Source organism: Malus sylvestris, chromosome 16 (assembly GCF_916048215.2).
Source record: "Malus sylvestris chromosome 16, drMalSylv7.2, whole genome shotgun sequence".
NCBI lineage: Eukaryota > Viridiplantae > Streptophyta > Magnoliopsida > Rosales > Rosaceae > Malus > Malus sylvestris.
Window position 1 is genome coordinate 19,388,676 of NC_062275.1, and position 9,818 is coordinate 19,398,493.

At 38.1% G+C, this 9,818-nt stretch overlaps 2 pseudogenes; both read left to right on the forward strand.

Moving 5' to 3' along the window:
• The first annotated feature begins 889 nt into the window (after nucleotides 1–889).
• Nucleotides 890–1,280, forward strand: LOC126607301 (uncharacterized; annotated as a pseudogene).
• Nucleotides 1,281–4,820: 3,540 nt separating this feature from the next.
• On the forward strand, nucleotides 4,821–8,639 carry LOC126609186 (uncharacterized; annotated as a pseudogene).
• The last annotated feature ends 1,179 nt before the right edge of the window (nucleotides 8,640–9,818 follow it).

The following is a 9,818-nucleotide window of genomic DNA, read 5'->3' on the forward strand; positions in this document are numbered from 1 at the left end:
ACAAGTGCCTTTACTTTCTCACTTTATTAGCCAAATCTGCTTAGCCTTTTTCTGAACCTTTCAGTGTTACAATGCCTATAACTTCTTCTAGAAGAATGATATTAACAATCCATAAATTTCTTCAGAAAATAGACATCCGTAGCTTTCCAAGCATATAAGGCTCATTCTCTCATTCATTCTGAGTTGTTCGCAACATGTTTCCAAAATCAGCTAATCTGCACAGGCAGTTTTGATGAATTTGTTACTTAATAACTCACTTGTGCTACTTTTCTTTTCTTTGCTTGATAAATCACACAAAACACAAAAACATAGTAAATAGCTCAAAAATATAAGGAACTAACTAAGAAAAGACAAGTGAATTTTATGTAAAATATATATAAATATGAGCTTATCAGAAGGGTAGTGAACTTTACGTGACGGAGCACTTAGTTGCGCAAAACCTTTTGCACGATGACAAAAAACATGTTTGTCGCTCAAAGCCAACAAGAAAAACGCGGTTTTTTTTGGCGGGAAACCCTACGCACAACAAATATTTTCCCACTATATGTTTGCGTGACAAAGGCTTCGTCGTGCAAAGCTTGTTGTATCTTTGCACGACAAAGGCTTCGTCGCGCAAAGCTTCTTCATTTTCTTGGGCAAAACATTCAATGCTTGGGAAACCAAGGAACACTTGCGCGATAAAGGCTTCGTCGCACAAGTTACAGTTAGTTTTCAGTCTGAGCATTCAGTGCATGTGAATCAATAGAATTTGAAAGTATTTAGTGAGGTCTTTACGCGACAAAGCCTTCATCGCACAAAGGCTGTATCCTTCCTACAAATATGCCCTTCTGCTCTCCTTTTTCTTCACAATTCTGTTCTCCTTATTCTTCACAATTTTGTTTGTGCTAAGATGGAAGATAAAAACAAGGATGATAACGTGACCGATGCCGACCCTAATGATTTGATGTAGCATTTTCAGTTCGCGCATATGATTGCTATAGCCATGGGGAACAATTGTCCTACTGCTAAGTGGCGTTCTTGGAAAGATGTATCGGAGAATGCGAAGAAGGTGGTGATGGATGAATTATTAGTAAGTATATTGTTGATTGATCAATAATTAATTTTGTGAAATTTTTTGTTATATGTTAGAATTAATTATTTGCATATACGTGTAACAGTGTAAGTATACTTTTGATGATGATACAAACGAACAGTTGATGAAGTTGATGGAGGATGCGTTGGAGGGAGGTTACAATAGGTGGCGTTATGAAGTCCAGCAGAATGGAGGACCATCAAAATAGTGGTTTTAAATTTATGATTTGTATGACAATATTTAAATTTAAGGTACTTTTTATAAGTTATGTATTTGGACTTAATTATGTTTTAATTCAGGTTTGGTTATTTAAATAATTGAATGGAGTATAATATCAATTTATTTAAGGTATTAATTGAATGAAATATAATACTAATTTATTTATGGTATTAATTGAATGAAATATAGTATAATTTATTTAAGGTATTAATGATTTAGTTAATTAAGTGAATGGAATATAATATCAATTTATTTAAGGTATTAATTATTTAATGTCTTAATTGAATGAAATATAATATCAATTTATTTAAGGTAGTAACTATTTTTAGAATACATATTATAACTAAAAATTTGTTGGTAATTATAAAGTTTACGTAAACATAGATATCTATGTTTACGTAAACTTTATAATTACAATAAGTTTGTCACTAAAACCTTTGCGCAACAAAGGTTTCGTCGAGCAAGGGTGTTCAGTTATAGGTGAACGTATTTGGTGCATCTGAATCATGAAATTATTTTTTGTTTATAGATAAGAAGAAAAGAGCTGTGGTACGGGTTCGACACACATATAAGGGGAGCCGTTACTGAATCACTGTAGACGAAATAATAGGGGTTGTGAAGTCAGATAAGCACGCCAGCTTTTCATCCAATGTAGGAGCAATGGTGCGTACTAAATGTGTTACGGATTGGGAGTCTTGGAGAGCCATCCCAGAGATACTGAAGATGCACATGATTGATGAGTTAGCTGTATGCTAATTTCATTAGTTAAATAATAATTATGTTTGTTAAATATAATATAATAGTGAGATTTTAATTTATTAATTTTTGCACGACTGGGCAATTGGGGCATCAACAAAGGTGACCCAAATATGATGAAGGCTATCAACAATGTGTTCAAGTCAAGATTCCAGGAGTGGAAGTTTGATAATGAACGCGCTGCAGCACTACAACAAGAACCAGAAGTACCGGTAGATGAGTAGAATAGGATTTCTTATTTTAATTTATTGCTTATTTAATAATTATATATGAATTTTAAGTTTTTTTAGTATGAAATTTTTTGATTAAATATGTAGTTGATGTTTATTATGAATGAAATTACTTCATTTTAATAAGTACTTTAATTAAATATGCACAAATGGAAAAATGTTGTCCATATCCCAAAAAAAACAAATAAAAAAATAAAAATACACGCGCAACGAACCGTAGTTCGTCATGCAATGGGTTTAAAAAACTCGGGAAGTTAAAGGCGCGTAAAAAGTTGAAGGCCACGTCAATGTCAAAAAAATAAAAAAAATAAAAACCCCAAGGTTTTGCGTGACGATGGTTGCATCGAGCAAAAGTTCTTCACTTTACTGAACTCAACCAGATTGTAGGCAGAAGTTGCAAAACAATTGCAGCAGCTATCTTCCCCTGGTGCAATTTCCAACGGTTTGAGGTAACTAAGTTATCTAATTTTCATTCATTTAAATTGTGTTGTATGTAGTTTATAGGTGTCGTGAGTTTATGTATTTGTATGCAATCATTTTTGTATGGATGTACAAAAAATGGTTTGCAATGTTCATATGAGCTTAGTTTCTCGTTTAAGAATTAGTTCGATTTCGCGGATGGATGCGAAAGCATGACTGTGGTCAAATTAATTCTTGAATTGTCCCAAATTTTTGGACAGTTTGAAATTGCACATTTACATGTTGTAGTTTGTGGTTCATGCATTAGAGTTTTAACGTGAGAAATGTGGTAGCATCTCTTTGCGTTCTTTGGGTGCTTCGTAGTTTTTTGTATCTACGTCTTGCACTTGAAGAACTGCATGGAGATGCTGCCAAATTTTTCGCACGCTCGAACACTAATGTGTTGGAACCGTAAATTACAGCACGTAAATGTGCATTCTTGAATGAGATAGGACCCATACCGGAGGCAAAAGGTGGCATGTCATAATTGAAGTTGTTGTAACCCTTGTAATTTTTTTTTGGTTACAGGTCAAATGGACAAACAGTGGATACATAATCCTAACAGATGTGCTAATGAATATTTGGATGGAATAAATCATTCATCGATTTTGCAATTGCAAACAACTGCGGTTCCACTCAAATTCGGTGTCCTTGTAGAAAATGTAACAACTTAATATTGAATATTTTGAAATTGTTTGATACCATTTAGTGAGAAATGGGATGATGGAAACCTATACTACGTGGAATCACCATGGAGAATAAATACAATATGCTTCATCCTCCGACACGACTCGAGTAGTGGATACAGTTGACTCTGTTGTGGATCCAAATGATCAAATTATGGACATTATCAATGATGCTTTTCCAACCACTAGTTTGAATACAAATGTGGAAGTAAAAGATGGCGTCCCTTCCACCATGTACAGTGAAGCATTCGAAAAATACGAAAAACTATTAAAAAATGCCAAACAAGAATTATAACCCAGTTGCAAAGAATTTTTTATGCTCATGGCCATTGTTGAGTTGATGCATGGAAAAAAAGAGTTTCATATGTCGAACCAGATTTTTTATTACATTTTGAGGATTTTCAAGAGGATGCTTCCAAAGGACAATTGCCTTCCTAAAGATCATAAAAAGGCAAAGAAGCTGCTAAGTGGTCTTTGATTGGGATATGAAAAATTCACGCGTGTAAAAATAATTGCATTTTGTTCTACAAAGAGAATAAAGCATTGGATAAATGCCCTGTATGTAATGAGTCACGGTGTAAAATGACATCTCATAATAGAAGAACGAAGATTCTACAAAAAGTTATGCATTATCTCGCATTAAAACCCAGGTTGCAGCGATTGTATATATCGACGCACACTACAAGTGACATGAGGTGGCATAAGGATAGATGGGTGGATAACGATGTTATGAGACATCATGCAGATAGAGAGGCCTGGAAAGAGTTTGATCAACTGTACCCCAAATTTTCACGTGAGCCCCGGAATGTTAGATTGGGACTTATGATAGACTGGTTTAATCCGTTCGGGGTTCTAAACCAATACCACAACACTTGGCCAACCCATATGGGCATGTGTATTGATGTGTATTTACAACCATTGGTCGATGAACTAAAAGAATTATTGGAAAATGGTGTTCCCATGTACGATAAATCTACTGGGAAGATGTTCATTTTGAGAGCAGTCTTGATGTAGACTATAAATGATTTTCATGCGTACACTACGATGTCTGGGTGGAGCACTAAGGGCTATTACGTATGCCCAGTTTGCAAAGAGGACACGACCTCTAGTTGGCAAGCGGGAAAATTTTGTTACCCAGGGCATTGTAAGTGGTTGTTATAGGACCATGAGTGGCGTCAGAATAAGATAGCCTTCTTCAACGGCATAGAGCTTTAGCAAAGACCCAGAGAGTGGTCCGGCGATTAAACTTTGGCTCAGGTGAATCAGTTGGATTTTGCTCTTTTGGGCAAGTTCGTAAATAAGACAAGACCAGACACACGTCTAAACTAGACATACAAGACAAGGTTGTTCGAGCTCCCGTACTGGTCCAAATTAAAATTAAGACACAACATCGATGCAATGCATGTTGAGAAAAATGTATTTGATACATTGGTCGGAACTATATTGGACATCGAGGGAAAAGCAAAGGACACAATAAAATCTCGGATCGATCTGGAAAAAATAGGCATTAGGCCAGGTTTATGGATGGCAAGGGACGAAGACATAGCCAGAAAGAAGCTCGCATCATTTTTTGTGACACTGGAAAAGAGGAAAGAGTTTTTGCAGTTTCTATCTTCTATAAAGTTTCCAGATGGGTATGCTTTAAACATCAGCAATTGCGCAAACGTGGATGGAGGCAAATTTTTTGGCCTCAAGGGTCATGATTGTCATGTCATACTTCAACGCCTTCTTCCAGTGGGAATTCGACACCTCTTACATGAAGACGTGGTGAAGCTGATTATGTTGTTGGCGAGATATTTTTCTTAATTAACTGCAAAAACTTTACGGAAGTCCGATGTTAAACAGTTGTGCAACGATATTATTGAAGTGCTATGCAAGTTTGAAAAAATATTTCCTCCAACTTTCTTCATAAGCATGATCCACATGATGATTCACTTGCCGGATGAGGCACTTCTCGCTGAACCCGTCAACTATCGATGGATGTATCCAATTGAAAGGTATATAATCGCCATAAACACTTTAGTTCGTGATGTATGTATAATTACACTAATTTTATACTATAATTTGTTTATTGATGCAGACTACTGGGTGAATTACAAAAAAGTGTACGAACCAGGGCAAAGCCTGAATGATCAATCATGGAGGCATGGGTTGGCTTTGAGTCTATTACATTTTGTGCAATGTACCTGAAAGACGTTGAGACTATGTACAACCGACAGCAATGCAATAATGAAGGTGGTGTGAGAAGTGAAAAAAATTCTGTTTTTTCCCAAATTGCACAACCATTTGGCGAACCAATCAAAGGGGAGGCATTTGACAAAAAGGACATGGAGTAGCACATTGGTTTGTACTTAACAATTGTGACCAGACAATTACGTACCTAGATGAGCATGAAGAGTTGATGAAGCGGGAACATCCTTCACATTTATATGCCAAAAAGCATCGTGAATTGTTTCCTTGATGGTTTCGTGAAAATGTAAGTTATTCATGTTTGGATTTTTTACATAATTGTAAATGTTAAACTAACACGACATCTTTTGCCCATTTATTTAGGTGAAGAAATTGAAGGAAATTAATTTTCCTACTTACAGTGAAGAATTGTACAACTTGGCGATTGGGCCCCTAAGCGCAGAATTGTACTCTGGTTGTCATGTAAATGGCATCTAGTTTTTGGCAGCTGATCACGATGACAAGTTTTGTACACAAAAGAATGGGGTACATGTACCGGGTGCAAGGGACATTGTAGATAAGTGTTGTGCAATTGCTTTACAAAGACCGATGTCAAGTTATCCTCTTTAAGTGTCGCTGGTTTGATATAAACCCACGTCGGGTTGGAGGTGTTAAGCGAGGTGATAATTTGCTATCGGTCAACACTAATAGATGTTGGTATAACGATGACCTTTACATTTTGGCAAGGATGGCTAAACAAATTTTCTACATAGATGATCCTAAGGCCGTGAGGGGATGGAAAGTAGTTCAGAAGATTGAGCATAGAGGGGTGTATGATATTGGGGACCGAGATCCTGTTGCCGATGACGGTTATGGTGACGTTGCTGACCAATAATTGGAGACTTCAACGGCACTTAATTCATACACACTGTGGGATATGACTATTGTACAAGAAACGTATTAGGTAGCTGGAGGTCTTGAAATCGAAATACCGATCGATTCCATTACGATTGACCTTGAGGATCTGCCGCGTTACAATGCACTCGAGTGCGCGAACGGCGATGTTGATGTGCCTACAGATGATGAGGAATGGGAGTTTGAATCTGACGATAATAATGATCTTTATTCTAGTTCAAACAATGATTAATGAAAAATTGTGATGTATATTAATTAAATTTATAGAATGGTATTTAAAAATGTTGTATACAAACAAAAGTTTCCTTTAAAATTTGTAACAAAATGAAATTAAAAAAAATTATTTATTTAAACCAAAAAATAAATTAAATTTACAGTTATGCGCAACGACGTTGTATAAATATTTGTTGCGCAAATAAAAAAAATTCATTTTTTTTTCAAATTGTTTGCGCGACGAAAGTTTAAACATCTTCGTCGCACAAAAATGTAAAATTTTGATTTTTTTTCCCCAAAGCTGGGCGCGTTTTTAATTCTGTTTGTACCATACTTAGGGCCTCCGTATTTAGACCTCATATAAATACTCGGGCGACTCAAATGTGATTATGTAATAAATAAAGGGGCAAATATGTAATAAGTAAGGAGCCATTATTCTATATAAGGACTCATCGTTCTCCTCATTAGGGAGGTCAAGATTCAGACCATGGGAAGAGAGAAAATAGGCTAGAGAGCACACTGCCTCTAACCTTCTTGTATATTCACCATTCAGAGTGAAACAATATCAACATTAGTGTGGACGTAGCCCAAACATTGGGGTGAACCACGATACATCTTGTGTTCTTTACTTTCTTGCAGATTCACGGTCGGATTTATGTTGTTCCAAGACCCCTCCAGTTTTATGCATCAACATTTGGCGCCGTCTGTGGGAAACGACATGAAAAGTTATGTCGGTTCTCTTTCATTTTTTTTCATCTCACCACCGTGAAACCTTCACAACCTCACCACTATCCACCGTGGATCTGTAAAACCAAGAGACACTCTCTCTTTATCTCTCTCGCTCGCCCCCATAGATCCTTGTTCTCATCTACCTCAGTCGCTGTCTTTATTTTCTTCCACCCAACAAATTAGCCAAGCCATATCACGTTTCAATCCACTGAATCCCCCATTTCCTGGATCAGAAGTTAGCAAAACCTAAGAACCAAAACAAAAAGAAATCCAAAAGATGCAACCTTCAACCTCTCTTGTTTGATTCAGAAACCCCATTTTATGAAGATCATCCAAATCTGACCCGAACCCATCTCCAAAACCCTATTTTCCGACTACCTATCTAGCCGTCCGCCGCATTCTCCCTCCCCATAGCCACCGACTCCACCGCCAAGTTCCAAAACCAATACTTTCACTAGGTTCCGAAGCCCCAGGATTCTCTCCCAACCCCCACTGTCTCGCCCCACGACGGTTTTCACTTTTAGCAGTTCATGATCGCCGGTTCAATTGCTGGCATGGTCGAACACATGGCTATGTTCACGGTCGACACCGTTAAAACCCATATGCAAGCTCTTGGGTCGTGCCCGATTAAGATCGTCGGACTCCGGCAGGCCCTTCGATCAATTTTGAAGTCTGAGGGCCCTGTTGGGCTTTACCGCGGGATTGGAGCTATGGGACTTGACGCGGCCCCGGCACATGCCGTCTACTTCTCGGTGTACGAGATGTCCAAGAAGTTTTTCTCAGGCGGGAACCCGCACAAGCCGGCTGCCCACACGATTTTTGATGTGTTCGCAACGGTGGCAAGTGACGTTATTTTTACCCCGATAGATTTGGTGAAGCAGAGGTTGCAGCTATGGACTAATTTGCAAAGCCCGTACAAGGAGGTATGGGATTATGTGCATAAGGTGTTCAAGGAAGATGGGTTTAGGGCATTTTACGCTTCTTATAGACGACTATGTTGATGAATGCGCTGGATATGGCGGTGCATTTCGCGATGTGCGAAGCGGCAAAAAGGGCTTTGAATGAGATTTCGCCCTAGCATGCGGATGACAAGAGGTTGATTGTTCATGCCACTGCTGGTGCCGCAGCTAGAGGTTGGTTGTGGTGGTCACTACGCCGCTTGATGTGGTGAAAACACAATTACAGTGTTAGAGTAATGGAGCAGAAAGGAAGTAAGAAGTGTGGTACTTGGTTTCTATAAGTGTTGTGCACATCGAATTACGTCGAAGGTACTATGCACATCGTCTTCACTTTTGGCTAGAGGATGGGCTAAATGTGGGTCTTGCACGTGGGTCTTGCAAGTGAAGGCGTGCTTTTCACCGAAGGATGGGCTAAATGTGGGCTGTCCTATGATGTTGTTGAGAGAATATTTCAGAAAAAGAAAAAGAGAAGAAATGAGCAAAGAATGAGCGGAGAGATCAAGAAAAGAAAATGGGTGGTGTCGAAAAGGTTGTCCAAGCAGCCGCTCATGGAGAAAAGTCAAGACAGGAAAGAAAAAAGCAAAAGCAGAAAAAATGAGGAAAATAATAAAAAAGGAAAAGATGTCTGGAGATGGAGAAAAGCCGAGGAAGTGGAAAGCATGGCACACCCATACCCACTGTCATTGATGAATATTTTATTAAGTTGTCTTCTGCAAACTGGAGCAATTATTGTATAGTTATACTGATGTGTAAAGAAGGCAAAAAAAAAAAGTACGTCCAGTACTCTAAAATTATTTGCCAACCTACCGCTATTAACACCAACCAGGTGATCAAAAGTACGTCCAGTACTCCAAAACAAATTATTCGGCAGCTTGCCGCTATTATCACCAACTAGGTGATCAAAAGTACCTCTAATACTCCAAAATTATTCAGCAGCCTGCCGCTATTATCACCCACTAGGTGATCAAAAGTACGTCCAGTACTCTAAAATTATACATGAGCATCACTCATGTCAATCATACATAAACATTCATGACCATCATTCATGTCAACATTCATGAGCATCAATCATGTCAATCAACATAAACATTCATGAGCATCACTTATGTCAACCAGCTTCGAAAGCTTCATTTACAGAGCTCCAGCTTCGAGAGTTCTAGCTTCGAAAGCTTCATTTACAAAAGCTCCAGCTTCAAAGCTTCACTTGCAAAGCTTCACCTACAAAGCTTCAGTGCAGGGTATACAAAGACCGCCTCTGAACAACCGCCAGTTTGGCCCATACATGGATTCAATTTGAAGTCTCCAGCCAATAGACTCTATTGACTGAAGACTTGGGGGACTACACTATGTACCATATATTGGGCCTTATGAAAAATACTTGGGGAACTTAGCCCATTATTTATGTACTGAT